The sequence below is a fragment of the Apteryx mantelli genome, chromosome Z (genome assembly GCF_036417845.1).
Source record: "Apteryx mantelli isolate bAptMan1 chromosome Z, bAptMan1.hap1, whole genome shotgun sequence".
NCBI classification, from domain to species: Eukaryota; Metazoa; Chordata; class Aves; order Apterygiformes; family Apterygidae; genus Apteryx; species Apteryx mantelli.
The window spans coordinates 7,059,142-7,077,804 of NC_090020.1; the positions used below are offsets into that span (position 1 = coordinate 7,059,142).

Here is an 18,663-nt window from a genome sequence, read left to right on the forward strand (position 1 = left end):
GGGCAGCATGATGCTTGAGGCGAAAAAAGAATTCGTGACATGGCACACAGCACATAAGAGGATTTTTGACTTGCAGAAGAACTGAGTTACTATTGTCAATGTAAAAATTTTGAGGCAAGTCTGTAGATCATACAGGAGTGAGAATATGGTGAAGACCTATTGCACATTCTATGAGAAAAAATTGTTCCTTATTTGTAAAGCAGTAGCAGTGCTCTCTCCAGATGGCTATCATTCGAAGAAAAAGAGATATTTGAACCCCTCTATTCCACGGCTTATATACACAGCCAAAAATGAAAATATTCAAATCCATCACATGTTACAAGGCAGTAAATATGAAGTGGGAGCCTACTTCTTGCATGGCCATGCAGTCAATGACAGGGTGTGGACAATTTTTGAATTTAATGGGTGTTTTTTCCATAGCTGAGTCAAATGCTACCATAAAAATGACTGGAACTCTCTGGCTGGGGTCGCCTTTGGGTGTTTGTATTTCATGATGCAACAAAGATCAACTCCGTAAAGAGAGCTGGCTTTAGAATCAGATCTCCATGGGTTTATGGGTGGGCCATTATGACAAAATTGTATGGCGAACAGAGTTTTTAGCCAGGACCAAACTGCCCATGCTGCTGATCCCTAGAGATGTGCTTTTCGCAGTAGGACAAAGACCATTTTTCTGTATTACAAAACAGCCCCCATGGAAAGATACATTACTGTGATTTTACTGGACTCTATTCCTTCTTCAACAAATCAATACCTTCTTGGACATTCTATAGTTATTTCTGAGAATTTTAACACCCTGACAGCCTACTTTGGACTGGTCAAAGTAAGGTGTACCACCTCAGGGTCTCTTTTCCCCTGTGCTTCCTGTGAGGGTAAACAGCAAGCTGTTTTTTCTCTTGTGCTGCAATTGTGCTGAAATGTGCCAGGCCCTCTGCAACCGACAGCAAAGAAGAAAGAGCCCTTGTGGGCACCTGGTGTACCCTGGAACTGAGCAAGGCTCTGGAGAGGGGCCACAGGGTCTATGAAAGTTGTGAGGATATTGAGCATTTTGAACACAGGCTATCAGCCTTCTCTCACACCTCTGTCACAAGCAGGAAGCTTCAGGCTACCCAGACTGGTGCACAAATGCTGAAAAAAAGCTAAAAATGTTGAAGATTACAGGTGGAACACTGTTTTGTGGCCTGAATGTATTAAGGAAAACTGTGCAAAGTGCCAAATCACCAGATTGCTTTTAGATTCTCTGTGGGATAAGCTTGTAACACCACCCAACACCACCACTGTAAGAGAACCAGATGAGTTGTACAGTTACCTCTTTTCTCTGGTTTATGATATGTCCTCCTGTGATTTTGTCGATGAGGATGTAGCCACTGTGTCATGGAAGCCAAAGGATGTGTGACCCTGCAGTGCGACACTAACATCTCATAGCTTGTTTCACCGCTGCATACACATGCCTAGAGCTTTATGATCTCTTAGATGCCCTGCAAGACTGTTTCCTTCATCACGACACAGACTGTTTGATATTGATGAGTTGTCCAGGACCCCCAGGAACCCCGTGCTCGGTGACTAATTAGGCGAGCTGACAAGCAAGTTGCTACCGGATGAGCGCGTTACCCAGTCTGCATTTCAGGCCCCAAATTCTATGGCTATGTGCAGTATGGGGGAAAGTGTTGTTTAAAAGTTAAGGGCATCACTAAATGCAGTAAAGATAATTTTGAAGCACTGAGGGACCTCGTATTGGACTACAGTATAAATCCAGAGAGTGGTAGCCCTAAAAAGATCATGACTGAGCAGTGCTTTATCATCACAGACAAGGACAAGCGAGCAATAAAAACCAGATCCCTCTGGAAGATGCAGAAGGTGGTCTATGACAAAAGTGTTCTCACTAAAAACTTTAGCAGCCTCCCCTGTGCCTTTTGATCATGGACATTCACTGGAAGCACGCCTTTTCTACTATTCTGGCGGTGCCTAACAACTATGGGAAAACTTATTTTGTAAAAAGTCTTTTGGAGAATGCTGACTGCTCACTGTCTGTCATGCCTGAGAATGTCATGTGGTATTATAGTTGTGAGCAACTGTTGTATCAGGAACTGCCTGGTAAATATCCTTTTATCAAATTTGTGGAGGGATTCCTGAAACTCTTAGTGATAACCATTTATTTCCCCTAATGAAGTAAACATTCGATGATTTGAGAATTCTGCTTGTGAAACCAACAAAACTGAGAAAGCTTTTTCTGGTGATGTGCATCACAGGAATCATAGCATCCTGTACATTGTCCAGAATGTTTTTTGTCCGAGTAAAAAGAGCTGCACTATCACCCTCAACACAAAATACCTGTTGTTGTTTAAGAATTCCCAAGATAAGCTCCAGGTCGCATCCCTAGCCAAATAGATGTATCCTGGCAAGGCCTGGTTCTTTTCAGAGGTGTTAGAAGTTGATACTTAGGCACCATATGGGTACTTGTTTTTTGATTTAAACGCTTATACACCAGAGACTTTCAGGCTGAGAACTAGACTTTTCCTGCCAGCAGTTTACATATTGAGAAAGACTGAAGCTCAGCAAAAAATAAGAGACAGGCAAGACCAACACCCCTTGTTGCTGTTGGGGTAGGCTAGGGAGCATAACGGCCCACTGTCTGAAGAGTAACCTGTATCCCTGGTATAGGAAGAATTCATTGGTGCCCCTAGGTAAACTAGGGCACCACAAACATATTTCTTCTTAGGACAACGAGGGATGTTTTATATAAAAAGGAGATGTCGTCAGGGTATCCAGCTTGCTCCATTTAGTCTGAGGCATTCTTCAGACATGTGCCCCTTCTAGCGTGAGAGCACCTAAAGGTTGGAATGTTTTTATCAAAGCCATGGTTGTAGAGAATGTCACATCTTCTCTTATGGATAATACAGTGAATCAAGATCTCTTGGAACAACTAAAGGTTAATGAGGAGAACTGAGGAGCACCACACCCACCACATAAGAAGAGAAAGCTACCTAAAGCCCAGTGCCTCACCCTGTGAAGTTTACTGTTGAATATAAGTGATCATAAATCCTTTCAACTTTGCAGTCTATAGCATCCCTGTAGAAAAAAAAAAAAATAGCAGGGATAGTTAAAGAACACACACAACCTTTCAGTTGGATTGCTTTATGAAAATCATTACAAGAGATAAAGGTCTGGATCTTTTGAAACACATTTTGAGTTTGGTTCTGATCTGCCAGGAAACTTGCTAGCCAGTGCTCTCCAGGCTGGTTTGCAGTTGCATATTTGTCGTGGAGAAACACACACTCAGGAGAAATGCCTATAAATGTTTCTCTGGTATAGGGATCTGCTGAAAAAAAGCCAGGAGACTTGTTTGGTGTCCATCTTCACATGTAGTCAAAAAGCATGTGTCTCTTCCAGTTTATATCTATCACATTGTCAGATACACTATACATGATCATATTAATGGTGATAGTCAAAGTCCCTGCTTCTTGTTTTAATCAGGGAATAGTGATCAACATATTCTTGTTCCAGAGACAGGTCAAAGGCAAACAGGTGAACTTTTCCCTGTCAACTAGCAGAGAATGATCTTTCATATTGCTGCCCATTGTTTGTTTTCCTGGTTGCTGACATGGCTACCAGACAGTAAGGTGAACACTTTTATCCTACCCAATCAATATTGTATTTAGCATTGGCCTTCAGTTGTGTCCCAAATGCACAGCAAATGCCACCCACACTTTCTCCATTAACAGTGAGACAGGTAATTCACAAGGCACACAATTTCTCTGGCACCAAGGTTGGACCCCTCAGATTTTACCGTCTTGCCCCAAAGCTGAAAAATTGTCCCAAAAGGTACAGCAGACCTTTTGTTCAGATCGATGTAATATTCCCCATTCACAGCTATGAAAAATACTTTTGCACCATTTGGCCCAACTTGTTGCTCTTTTTGTCCTGCTGCTGTCTGATGCCCACTCCCAACCTTTAAATGACTGGGGCAGGCATTTCCTCTGGGAGAGTGACACGTCTCTCTTAAGACTTTTTCTTGGAATATAAACAAGTGTCAAGCCCTCTGGGTTTGCCAGTGTTTCCAACTTGCCTAGACAGCCTTCGAAATGTGTCCAAATACACTTTTTGCAATTTCTTGAACAGCACTTTTAACATGTGACTTAACAATTCCCCCCCCCCCTTTTCAAAAGCAGTGCAGCCTTTCTAAATAGGCTGCAGAATATACCTCCTAGGCCCACCCCATACCTCACAGAAACACCTTGAAAACCAGTGAGACCATTGCCAGTCTGGCTCTGTAGTAAATCGTATACAAGGCCTGGTCCTTGTAGTTCTTTACCAATATCATTTTGTCATGGTTTCTTAAAATATCAGAGACTTCTGGGGCCAAAGACACAATTTCACAATCATTTTCCCAAAACAAAGTGAGGTGTGTTCTAGCTCGTCTTTACTTCAGTGCTGACTGTGTCAATATGCTGGCAGTTTAGTGCAGCTTATCATACCCACCATAATGATCTCGTTGTTACTACCACTGGTGGGAACACAACATAATAATGGAATTGAAGAGTCCCCAACAAGCTGGTGCTCTGCAAGATCTGTGTAGAGGTAAAAAGAGTTAAACTCTTCAATGATGTCCAGCATACAGAGATCTATCTTAGCAGCAACCCCTGGAAAAACCCCCCAAATGTGTGCTGGATCTCCCAGCTGTAGAAAAAAGTGTAAGGATTTTCATCCATTTTGAACTTTGTTTTCTTTAAGAGTGGATGCAGGTATGGTATTTCTGCCAGCCCCACCTCCCACATGGCAGAGAGCACCAGGGTTTCACCAGCTGTATGATGAAGCTGGTGTTTTGTGGGAAAATCCTGGTGATGGCATTGCTGGGTAGCATGATGAAACCTCCATCCACCATCCTTCTTCCCCAACTCCAACCCCAATCACTAGATAGATGTTCTGGTCTTGGGACGCTTCCAAACAACTGTTGACTTTCTGGCGCCAGTCATACTTCTTCACCAGCCACTGTTTCTTTTTTCCTTTCCCTCTCACAGTGATGTTTTTCTCAGTATTGTAGATTCTGTCTTCATCAGGATTTATTTTTTAAACTTCTTAAGGTTAAAATGCCCCCTTGATTGCTTTGTGACTATAGTCTATTAAGCAGTGCACAGGTACCTGCCCCCTTCTCAGTTTAAGCTACTACAAAAATTTCATCCATGAATGTCTGCTCATAACAGTTCTGAAATCTCTTTTGTTATAGTCATCATGACGTGGTCTCCCTGTTTGAGCAGAGTCGCAGATTCTTTAATTTAAACCAATCCCAGTATATGGTTTTCCAAACTCTTGCAGAGTTTAAAGAATTCACATCCACAGGCCTGGCTCTGATACTGTTGTGGAAGCTATGATTATAGCTCTTTATAGACTTATAACACATCAATGCGATGAACAGTGTTGTGTACGGTAAAGTATTTCCACATCTTAGTTTTCAGCATCCTGTTAAAATGCTCTATCATGGAGTCTTTCATTATTAGTAACAAAATGGGCAACATTATACTGCTTTAGCAGCTTGTTTAAAGGCTGGTTTAAAAATTCTTTTGCCTGATCAGTCTGTAATTTCTGAGACACATGCCCCCTGCTAAAAATGGCTTTAAAAGCCCCACTGTATTAGAAGCTGTGTTCTCTTTTAGACCGATGGCCCAGCCATGCTTGGATAATATGTCGGTGACCATTAAGACATACTTAACACCACTGTTGTGTTCAGAAAAATGTTGCACATCCACCACATCTGCCTGACATTGCACATCCATCTCTGCCACAGCAAGGTGTTCTTCTAAAGCACTTTCTTGCGAGCTTACATAAGCTGTAAGTGTCCAGGTTTGCAAGCCAGGTTGCTACTGGGCTTCTGCTCAGAGCAGCAGTTTGCCTTTTAGCGGCTTCACACAAGGTATTTATATTGTCAAAGCTTCCTACCTCCCAAGGAACATAATAAATGTCTTCTAACACAAGTGGTGGTGTAGATATCTCTACCAACACACCTTTGCTCCACACATGTAAGAAATGAAACATTTGACCATCAATTTTATTCATGCACAGAGCAACTTTATTAACAGCATAAGAGGGGTGTCAGTTGTTGGTCAACTTACTCCAGCCTTTTTCTTTTTTTCCTTGAATGCTGCTATGCCCATTTTCATTTGACTGCTGTAGGCCTGAACAGGAACACTTCTGTCTTCTGACTCTTCAGTCAGTCAGCTGGAGCTTTATAAAATGTTTTATCAGGACATTGACCAACAGCACACTTGTAGTGACACTTTTCCCAATAAACAGGTTGTTGTAAGGGCTTTTTTCTGTTTTACTAGCCTGTGAACCAAGGCCCCGGAATTATCCGCGTCACCAGACCTTTTAACATCTCCTTCTAGCCTGCCAGTCATCTGTGCCTGTAGTGGTCATGGTCTTTCAGCTATACAACACCCCCATTTGCCCTTTCTGCTCCCCTGCTCTTTCTGCAGCAGCTGCAGTCTCTAAGAGCAAGGGGATGAGGGCTCCATTTTAAAGCCTGGGTCTTGCTGCTCCCACAGTAATCTTGGTCTAACAGGATGGTCTTGATTACATCTTCAATCTTCTGCCTCTTATTTGTACCCAAGGATAAGGAAACACTTGTAGCACAAGTTTCACCTGATAACGGCCTTACGAGTAGCTGTAAGATCGTCCAAAGCAGTGGGCAGAGGGAGCTCCCAGCACCGCCTGCCCTCTCTGTGTCAAACTTGTCTCCAAATACAGTTTCTGCCTCCCGCTTGGTTCTTCTGGTTTGCATGGTCTTTTCGGGGAATCCCTTTGGGGCTTTCTTTACTATCCCCATGCACATGTTCTGCTGAAGCTGGCATTTTGTTCTGCTTTTCCGCTGTAGCAGAGAGCGTTGCCTGCGTCTCGCAGCACCGTGCAAAGCCCAAAGGCTGCCCCAGTGATGCTGCGTGGTGGCCCTGGGGCCGTGTGCCAGGGCGTCTCAGTCTGATCACAGGGTCCGTCTCTCCTTTGCAAGCGGCAGGGCTTGCACAGGGGGGCCCTTGGTGGCCTCCTGGGATGGGTCCGTAATCCTCGGGCACGTTCGCAGTTGCCTGTGCTCCCCACCGTTTTGGCACCCCCTGCCCCCTTAAGCTGTCAGCCACCCCAAAACATCTTACTCCTCGTCCAGCACACTTGTCAAGTGGGGGGCCCTGAACCTGCCTTTTGATTTTACGATTCTATTTAGTCACTTTCTATTCCTTTTAAACCTTAATTATTTGTTTAGTTAGCTCCTGCTTCATAAATATATGAAAAAATATATAAAATGTATCCACGTGCAAATAGGTATTCGTACTCCTTTATGTACATATTTGCAGAGAAATACATGTAGAAAATGTAGAAAGAGATATCTGTGTTAGTATATAGCATGCATATTTATGTAAGAGAGCTTCCCAGTGGAAAGGAATGGAGCAGCAAGCCAGGAGGTGTGGGAGATGGTGTGGGTACGCGAGTGTCAGCCCCAGGTGGGCAGCGGGAGGGGATTCCCTGCCCCGACGTCCTCCAGGAAGGGCGCCCGTGGGGCGCGAGCCTTCGTACGTGGCGGCACTGCAGGCCGGCCGAGGAGGATGGAGCAAACCCACGGCGGGTGGGAGCCTGGGGCCAGGGGGCCAAGGCCATTTCTGGATCGATATTTTTGTGCCTGCCGCTGACATCCTGGCGGGAGGATTTGGCGCACAGACTGGCCTTTGCGTCCGTGCGGCGACCGGAGCAGCCTCATCACCACGCAGCAGCGTAGGCTGACGGCTGTGCAGTGTTTATGGATTCATTGCATGCATCAGCACTGTGACTGGCATGGCTTTCATGGGTCTTTACGATAACTAATTTCACTAATAAAAGGAGTATATTTGGAAACTGGTTTAATGTTCATATCTTGTTTGTCATGTATTTCTCATTCAGAAGAGAGGAAAATAAGTAATAGAATATAATGGGTTTGCAGAGATACTGGATCTCTACAGGTTGCTGTGTTACAAGCGTAAACACTGTTACATGTGTTGATTCTGTTCTTTATGACTCATTTTAAAAGGTACAGAGTTACATAGCATACGGTGATTTTTTTTAAGTGAATCTCACCCAGCATAGTAAACAACAACCTTTATATAAGAGTTTATGTAATGCAAATATAATTTTTGAGTTTAAAGCAGGGGATAAAATTACGACTGTCTGTCCTCCCCCTATCCTCTTTAGTGTATTCATTCATACGCTATGAAGTGCGAGACAGATTACTCTGCTTTAAGTGGGTTACACTACCTTTCATGAAGTAATTGGGAAGGTCCACACACGGTTAGTTCAGAATAGCTAGCACTTACTGTGTGCACACTGGAAAGTGTGTGGTTCTAATATTGAAACAGCTTAAACATCATTATTAACTTTTCAGGGAATGCAGAATAACAGTCTATTTAGTATTGTCTTTTTGGTGTTCTAAGGTTTGCCGCCCATGGCTTTACTAGTAAGTTTTACCATATTGTTGCTCACACTTAGAAGTTTGAATAGAATATCCTGAAGAAAACTCCATTGCTATAAATTGTAGAACTTAAATGTCTATATTAGTTAAATTTTCTCATATATTTTTTCCTTTTGATGTATTTTTTCTTACTGATCGAAAAGCCCAACTTGTTGAAACTGCATTTTTTCCTAGGTACATTTTGTTTCAAGACAGCTTGCGTTGGGAATATTTCTTAACTTTAGGGTGGAACTGTGGTACATATGCACCCACATTTCAGTAATTTGATCATGGAAGCACTTGCCTGGCATTGCTGAGAAGCAAACCGAGTTGTACCTGTGAAGAAAAATCATAAATTTAATGTTTCCTGTATTGTACATGTGCTTGAAAGATCAGAATTTGTGATATATGGATGATTTCAATTTTGCCACTTTTTGAATTCTTCAAACTGGAAAGCTGAATATAATTTGGAAACATTTTTTGTGACTGATTTTTTACTTGATAATGTTTTTGACCTTTCACTTGATAATATTTAGAATATAAATCTTAGGTTTAAATGTTCCGCATTTTATAGATGGAAGGGGTTCTGTTCAGAATATCTGAATTATGACTTAGTTAATAGGAGGCAACTTATAAAATGACTATTTATGAATTAGTTTTAGGTTACACTGTAACACTTAATATGTATATAACTGTTCCAGTTTATGCTTTAAGCCCTGCAGTTCAGGAACATATTTTATTATTTCTGCACAGAACTAGTAGTTATTTTTTAATATTATAGCAGTCTGTGCAATAGCTGATGTTGGTAGTGGTATATAAAAATAAATAGATGCAGTTGTATATTTTAAAGCAAAATTTTGGTCCTACAAGCAAAGTCTAAGAAAAATATCTTTGCTTTGCCACATATACCTTGGAATGAAGACTTCAGGCACCTCTTTTTTACCTTAACGTACTTGATCTGTTTAGGTGATAATTACATAATATTTCTTTTGCATGTACCATCTGTAAGTGGAAACCTGGTAAGTACTGAATTTTCCTTTTTGATAAAAGATGCGGTTCAGAGCTAGCCACATTTCAGAAACCAAAAGGGAAAGTATACAGTGGATTTTTTTTTTTCCAAAGAACAAAACAATCATGTTTTTAAAGGTCTGAGTTGGAGAGGAGTTATGTGAAAGCAGTCTTCCCTAGAGTAGAGTACTTTTCTTCAGGAACTTTGGAAACTTTGGAAGATGTGGGGAGAAATAGGAAGGTGAAGAAGAGAAAAACATTGATTATGGTAAATATGGCAGAACTAGAATACAGGTCTTTTTGTTTCTTCTTATTCCAGGGTATGTACAGTATCTCTCATTGTGAATAATTTGTAAGTCAGGAAGAAAAGTTTTTTTGATAGCACATTTTCTTATAGTGTTTGATAAGGCATGAGTTCATCCTGGTATTCTAGATTTGTCTAATTTGCACTTCACAAGGGAACTTCTGTTTTTCCTGCAGTGCTTAAACACAATACTGGAATAGTTTACAAATATGCCTGGCTGTTTATTTGATTAATAAGCGGTGTTGACATTTCAATTGTGAATTAATCGTATAGACTTGGCTTACTTGTAAACATATTCATTATAAATATATAATGGATACATGAAGACTGACTTTTTTTAGGCGTGATATAATGTGTATACTACCTGTTGATTGTGCTCAGTTATTAAAATATAAAGGTAATAGCTGCACTGACTTATGTGCTTGAGCAGTAATACTTGAGCATGGTTGTTTAAAACACATAGGTAATTATGTGGGGTCTCAAATATATGAGAAAACTTAACTAATATAGACATTTAAGTTCCACAAACTCAAAACAAGAGGAGGTTTTCTTTGCAATCAAGGAGTTTCCCCATATAACGGGGAGTTTTTGCATGTTTTGTTGAGCCTGAGTTGAACTGCCTCTGGTACCTGTCCTGCTTGAGCAGGAGGAGTTGACCAGATGATCTCGAGAGATCCCTTCCAACTCCAACTGTTCTGTGTTTCTGTGATTTATCTCTGTATGCTAAATGAGTGGATAGTTAATAGCAGTTAGGGCTTTTTAGTTCTTTGTGACAATTGTCCTTGTAAAGTTGCACACTAAAATTGATTCATGTTGTAAGTATGATTCTTATTGATTCATGTTGTAAGTAAAGTATGAACTATTTGTTATCTCTAGGAGATTAAATTAACTTGCTATCTGAAATATGGGTGAAATTGGAGACTTGAAATTTTATCTAAGAATAAAATTTCATTGTTGTATTGAAACTCCATATTCATTCCTTTGTACAATGCAAGTTCCAAGTGTTCGCATGAGTCTGTTCACTCTCTGGGGTGAATAAATGAAATCAGCGTAGTAGAATCAGTGTAATTTCTGGAATGTAAAGAAGACTCAAAATAAGGGGTAAAGACTTCTTATGGACCAGAAGCTATGAGAAAAAATGTAGCAGGAATCAAACAACTGCTTTTCATCATGGCAGTGAGCCTAATAGTGGAATGCTGTAAGGTTCTGAGCAGTGAAAGAACAAATAATTCTCTGTCTCTGCTGGCTGGAGACAGGAAGCTATTTTGCTATAATCCAGTGAAGCAAAGTGAATAGACAGTGTAATGGGTGGTGAACTTCATTATTACCAAGGCAAAGTTACATGATCTGTGAAGCATACCGAGTAAGTTATTTCGTAAACCTTACCAACTTTTTTTGACCTCGCTTTTATTATTCCCACCTGTCAGCTCATGGAGAAATTTGAGACATCCTTCTGTGTTTATCTAAAAACTTCCTTTTCATCTTTTCGTTGTGCAAACGATGCACAGATTCAAACTGACATTTCCACTTATTATTTGGAAATTTTCTTTTCTGACCTTCAAAAACTTGCACCTTTTTAAATATCCTGTTGCAAACTTAAATTTCCAGTCTCTTCGTTCCAATTTTGTATCCCACTATTCGTTTGTGTACAACCATATTGCATCAAATGCAAACAACCTATATTCACTTTTAAAGCCCAGTAGAATCTAGAACCAAACTGTTCATAACTTCTCTTACAGTTTGATTTTTGCCTGCATTGCTCCCTTAACCAAACATGTCAGCTGGTGTAGCCAATCAGTCTGATTTTGTACTTTCCCTATAGAGACCCCTTAAATGTCAGTAAAGCTGCCTGTAAAAATATCCAGAACTACAACATTCCAGATTTTCTGATAAAATCTCCTCTCTTCTGTTACCTAGAAAATAGGAATGGCTAAGCGTCATAGTGAATAATAAACTTGAATATAGGTAAATGTAATATTCAGTAACTAGTGATTTATTTTCTTTTTCTCCCAAGATGGTAGATGAGTTAAGAACAGAGATGTGAGATATTAAAAGAATATTGTTAGCATATTTTATTAGGTAGGATTAAGAAATCTAGGCACCCTGCTTAACTGTCTATACCTTTTTCAATCAAAGTCTAAGCTGTTCTAGCAAAACTACTAGATTACTGAGATATTTGAAAGTTAGAGTCATTGTGCTACAGCATAAGCATCATCTTTACCATTTAGAAGGCATAACCTATTAAAAAAAAGATTAGAATGGCAAACTGGAATTTTCCTCATAGTTCTACAAAGTGTCTTTGAATTGTGGTTTCCTGACTAGATACGACATTTGTTAATACAGTACATAATATGTGTTTGAATAGCACTACCATATCAAGAAATATGTGAAGAACAACTGCAGGAATGAAGGCTAAGTATACACAATTAAATTTTCTTTGGAAAGGACTCTGCATGTTGAAAATTCCTATTGGAATTTCTGTTTTCCTTGGAATGTGGTAAGACTTTGGAAGGAGGGGAAATTGACTGGAAATTGGTACTCTTTATTGGTACTTTTTTTTTTGTGTTCCTATCAGATGTTTTTGTAGAGATTAATATTTCCATGAAACTGAAATGGAAGTTAAAAACAGAAGTGGATTATTCTACATAGGTCTGTGGTGGTTTTACAGTCACAGTTATTCAAGTACTATCTATCAGAAATAATATTCAGGTACTTTTCCTATATTAAGCACCTATCTTTAATATATTTACACAACTTTTATGGGTTGGGTTAAGCATGTTCAACACCTCCCAGAAATATCTCTGTCCAGATTAACAATTACAATATCAAATTGAATTTGCAGCTTGACGCAAGACGATCATATTCTGCTGCATCGGTACTATGGGCAGAAATAATCTTTATAAAATTTAATATATATAATGCTACTTCCTTTTAAGTTTCAAAATGCTTGATAACAAAATGTAGTTTTATGAAATTTCATCTCGGTTTTTATCTGTTGTGTCCTACTGTTTGGGGGAGAAAAAGACTAAAGCTTCAAGCACTGGCAATCAGCACTCAAAGCACTATGCCTAATAGTGATCTCAAAAACCAAGGAGGAAGAATGTGATAGCAGGAGCACTGCCTATACGGGGTCGTTTCTGTCACTTCTACAAGGACGATCTGGCACTGAAGTAGATTTAGACTTTGTTTTAAAAGTGAATTCTGTTTTTGTTTTATTTTAATATAATATTATGCTGCAGGTCTTTTGTTGAAGGAGTGAGTGTGAGCCTGATACTGGTGAAACAAAAGCAGAAAAACTGATATGAAAATGGGGATATTATTTGTTTTCATCACTCAGTAGATAATGTAGTCATTCACCCTAAGCATCTATGTTTTCTCTGTGATCTACTTGAACTAGGGAATTCCACTGTGATAATTGTTGATTAGTACCTGTAGGTATTAAATCAATAATCTGCTTGTCAAGACCTTGCTTTTTGTTTTCATTAGCTTTCTTTAAAGGAGTAACCAGCAGTTACCAGTTACATTGGTCCCTTCCAATTTGTATCTCTCTGTGCTTCTCCTTTCTGGTGTTCTGTCATTGTACAGTTGTGCTACTGGAAATGATATGTGAAGCCAGAGAATCAACTTACATGCTTGATTCTGTGTTCTTCAGTTAACTATTATCCTCCCACAGGCCACTGAAAAGCTGAAGAGAGTAATGAAATCCATGTTGCTAACTAAAATATTCAGCGACATTCCTTACCTCAGCAGTGTCCAGCTGCCTACTTTGGTATCCGTGACTTGTGAGAGGACAATCAAATAGTATGCATTAAGAAATTGGTATTCTTATGTGAAAATACATGAGTGTCATAAAACTATTTATAATATTCCTTTTGTGTGTGTGTGTGTGTGTGTGTGTGCTGTGAATAGCAGCTATAATCTGCCTTCTGTTTAACTGCTAATACAAATATATCATTCCTTGTAATTCATAACCTCTCTTGTTTGAAAGCATTTATTCGTAAAATATTTACTTGCACAAAAATCAATCAGGAATGCTCAGATAAAGCTCTAGAGTATCAGTAAGACTTATTTCCATTTGTACTATTGTTCAGGAACCAAGCATTCTGTGTTATTTATTGAAACTTTGTGTTCTATGAATTATTTCTTTTTTTTTTTGTGAAACCCATTATGTTGCCAGAAATTCTTAATGAGTATATTAGTGATTTATCATTATAAATAGATAAGATCTTAAGATTAACTTTTAATTCTGACCATTAAAAGCATGTCATTACTGCATGTGATTACAAGATCTTGTTCACTTTACCTTCTGGGCTGTTTTATTAGGCATTCTTGAGGAGAAAAAAGAAATTTCCTGCTGCACTTGAAAGTAAATTACAGGCTTTTATGTTCTGCATTGAATTAAAACCTGCTACATTATTCGGTGTAGACAATAAAGCATATATAGTTGAACAAAACTGTGCAAACTCTAGTAGCTTAGAAAAAGTAAATGAGTTCAGATGAAGTAGTCCGGTAACAAACAGTAACCATTAATCTGACACACTTTAACGATGTTTTTTGATAAGTGATTGAGTTGGACTCTTAAAATACTCAGTGTGGTATTTCAAGTTCAGAAAACAGAAGGATCCCAACTGCTAATTTGAGTGTATTAAATAATCTTTAGGAAGCTTAACAGACAACAATAAATTGCACAGGATATGCAGAAAAAGGGCAATTCTCAGCAAAGTTGCTTTGCTTGAGTTCTGTCCATTAGACTGAAGAAACACTAACCTAGTCACTCTCAGCAGCTGGCTTTGGGCAATATTCTTTTTCTACTCGGAGGGGTTAATTAGCTGTCTTTCAGAATGTGGCCTATTTAGCTTTACATTCGCATGATTCAACTAGCATGGGCTATACAAAGCAAAACCATTAACAGGCGGGTGTGTCCAGCTGCTTAATTAGCCAGAATGAAAAGGTTCTTTGTCAAACACGCATCTGTTGCTTGTGATACACCTGACAGTCCCATTAGGCAAGGATGACGTGTTTTTTTCTGCTGTAATATGCAGTTCTTCCACCTGTATGCAGCATCAGTGAAAAGCCGAAAGACTTTATTTAAGTTATCAAAATGGGTTCATGTAACTGCTCAGTATTATTTGATGCAGTGTGAAAGAATTATGCTGACTGCCTCATGAACGTGGTGCTGCAACAGCTCCTGGTGAATAAGAAGATAATAAAAGTTGACTTTAAAGCATATTGTATGGCTTCTACTAGGGAAAAATCTATAATGTGCAATGAACTTATAATAAAGAATTGCATTTAGGATAAGGGCTTAGGGCAGAAGCAACCTAAACGCTTTTGAATAAATTGATATTAAGTCATTACATTCATTTATGCTTAGGGAGAACTGTTGGCAAGATTTATATTCCCCAGACATGCTTTAGCTATCCTAGTTCACCTACTGATAAATCAGTCTATAGAGCAATCAATTATCCTGTCATATCAGATTATTAATAAAAGTGTATTATAATTCTGAGGTACAGATGCATTGTATGCTTAAATACAGGACTGTTGCAGTTTAAGACCAAACTGTTAGCGTGGGGATGAAATTGACTCAGACACCAAAACGCTTTAATCACAGGTATATGTGCAGTTTATAAATTACACAGCCTCCCGGACGCATGAGTGAGAGGGGGCAGTTTGGGAAAGAAGTGTGTGGTCAGTGCAGGGGTGCCAGCTGTGCAGTAGGTTTTCCTGGGGCTGGGCTGTGGGATCTTCCTGGGAATCGCCCATTCTTTCTCAGGGTTGTCTCCCTTGTGCCCTGGCGTCTCTCTCTGGGGTCTGTCTCCTGTTATGACCCTGGACACCATCACTCGCACGTTTGGGCACTGACTGGCTCGCTTCAGCTTCGCTCGGTGCCTGTCAGTCGCTGGTACTCGCAGTCTGCCCTACCTCGAAGGTTCTCCGCCGTTCCTACCTTCCGCAGTGACCGACAGATTATTTACACCCAAGGTATTCTCCGTTCTTACAAAGAAGCTGTTCCCTTTTGCAATAGGGTTAACTAAAGTTCACATGCTACCGCTGTTGTCGGCCAGGCAGAGCCCGTGGCAGCTGCCCCAAGGACACGAACATATTGTGTGCCTGGCTCAGATTTGAGCGCATGGCTCTGGTTTCATGGGTGTCTTGAACTGCTGCTGTTACAGTTGAGCGCTGTGTCTCAGCTGCGACGTGGCAATTAGCAGATATGTGGCAATAAGGAACAGTTTCTTACCAGTCAGATTGTTCCTGACTGAAGTAGCGCTGCTCCTTCCTTCCAGTGATAGACATGTTTGCACACTGTAATGAGGAAAACAGCGCGTACTGAGCAGTCCAGTAAAGTTAAGAGGTGGTATGAAAGAATGCCTTTTAATTCCTTGCAACTGCTCGTTTTTGCTTCCCAATATAGATTCAGTATCTTGTATGACTGTTTATTGGAACTGGTGTCTTAAGCAGAGCTGTTTAACTTTGCACTGGGACAGACAGGAAGTGCTGTTATAGCAGAGAGTTTCTCGGTGTTTAGCTTTTGATTTCCACTATTCAGCGAGCTTGCCATGCTTTTATCTGTGTCATGTAAGAGTGAGCTCTGGTTCGCTCGCAAGAACTGGCTCTTCTTTGGCATTAGATTCTGAAGGGTTTTTGCCCAACAGCTAAAGGTAACAGGCTGGGATAAAAGAACAGATGATTAATGACTTACAGTTAAGATTCATTCCCGAGTATACATGTCCATAGAATTATGCTGATGCTTTTTGAAAAAATTTAAATTCTTAATTGTCAGAACCGTAGCTTTGACCAGGCCACATTGTGGCTACACTACACTTCTATTTTCCTATTTGTTTTTCAATATTTGTGCATGATCCATGATGCACAGACTTTTCTGTATGAGAAGGAAAAATACTCATAACACAAACTGATTGTTTTCTAATAATTTCAATATCATGAAATTATGCTGTGTTAAATAGAGGTCAGCTTTGCTTTCTAAATGGTCAGAATATTTATCATAAAACCTCAGACTTCAGTAAGTGACAGATCATTTACAAACTGCTTAAATGTAGTTTGAAGTTTATAATTTCCCTTAACAGCAAGTTCTGTTGCTTTAAGTAAGTAGATTTTGTTAGTACTTAGGTTCTTTTTTGTTATCAGTGACTTAGTGCTGAGCAAGGACTGAGTAAATCTTGAATTACTCAAATTATAAAAAAGGTTGTGGTTTTTAAGTATAAAACTAAAATATTCAACACATTAATATTGCATTAGGAACACTGCCATTGTCTATGTCGTTCTTATGTTTTGATGACCCCAGAAAACATTCGTCATGTTAGCACCCTGTTCTGTTGGGCTGCACCTGTCTTCAAAATGTATAAGATTCTCACTGTTATGATTATTATGTCCATGTATATATTTAGGCATATGTATATAAAGAATAGGCTTGCTGTATGCCTTTGTCTGCCCCAGAAAAGTTATCTAAATCTCTGATTCTGCTTGTTTAAGCTAATATATTTATCTTATGCATAAGTTTGGTCTAATGCACTTAAGGAGGTCTTGTATAACGTGTCTTGTTAGCTTATCTGCAGAAAATTTAAAGGTGATTGTATACTGAAAAGCAAAGAAAATATTCTTTCTGGGCTTTATGATTGAATGTTGTATATTCTTGTTAATATTTGAGTTAAGGAAAAAACAAATAGTTGTCAGTTAGGATAGACTGATATGTGAAATTTGTCATTTTTCTTAGTGTTAAATCATTAAATTCTGGACAAATTTAACATTTTCTGTGGGCAAAAAGAATATGAAATTTAGCTATTTGACAATAAATGTGTTTATCCTGCAGACAATCCATTTGTAAGTGTTTGGATTTTTTACATTTCAACAGTCATCTGTCAAATTTTGTTCCTTTTTTCTTTTACTACTCTATCCCAATTTTTGTCTGGCATACTGAAAAGATGTAAAGGGTTCAGTCATCATGATAGTCATCATGATAATTCTGATAATGTGTTGATTAATCTGAAATAAGTTTGATCAGCAATTTATCAGTCTTACTTTGCCAGTTTATCTGTATAGTGATGGTTAAGCAAGCAGTTGGGAATGAAGAATGAAGAAGCTTCTGCATATGTGAGATGGTCTTGAAAGTATACAATTAAAAAGCAGTCCAAGAAATGTCCTGAAGTTTCACTATAAGTGGATATCTTCTCTGATATCAATATACTGACTGAGAATCCTGGTGCCGTAGATAATCGAGTCAGTAAATGCGTGATGTGACACTGTTTGTGAGTCTGCAGAAAATATCCTGTCATTTTGAGGGGTAGCTTTCTGCTAGCTTTCTTTCATAGAATAAAATGAAAGATTTGGGGAAGTTAATTATTGTGTATCATCATAATTTAAGATATGATTTTAAACAGTTCATGTTTTATTCATCTGATTATAATTTTTATTTAAAAAATGTCTCGTAAGTCTTGGTTGTGTGTGGTATATAGTTACCAAACAGATATGTGCATGATATTTTTTAAACTTACTTAATAATATATTTAACTTCTTGCTTTTAGTATTAGAAGGATGGGAATTAAAAAAAATGACTTAAATGACTGAAATACTGTAAAAAGGAGACAGGAGTTGGAGTTCCAATAAAATATGCTGCCATGTTGGGGTTGAGACTTCTTATTCATTTCCCCATTTTGTAGAACAAAATAAATAAGTGGAGAGATACTCCATATGATTTCAGTATCCTGTATTTCAGAAGAAGCAGTTAAATCTGTCCATGCCATAGGGCATGGTTCCATGGAGTTTAAGGCAAAGTCCCAGCTGGCAAAGTCCTGCTCCTGTCCCCCTCCCAAATTTGTATACTTATTTCCTGCTCTGCACTGACTACATTTGAATGCGCAGTGAGTCA

At 39.1% G+C, this 18,663-nt stretch overlaps 1 protein-coding gene across 1 annotated transcript in view; it reads left to right on the forward strand.

Annotated features, from left to right (window-relative positions):
• The window catches only part of RFX3 (regulatory factor X3), a 124,689-nt gene that overhangs the window by 45,454 nt on the left and 60,572 nt on the right, over positions 1-18,663 (forward strand). The window lies entirely within an intron of this gene.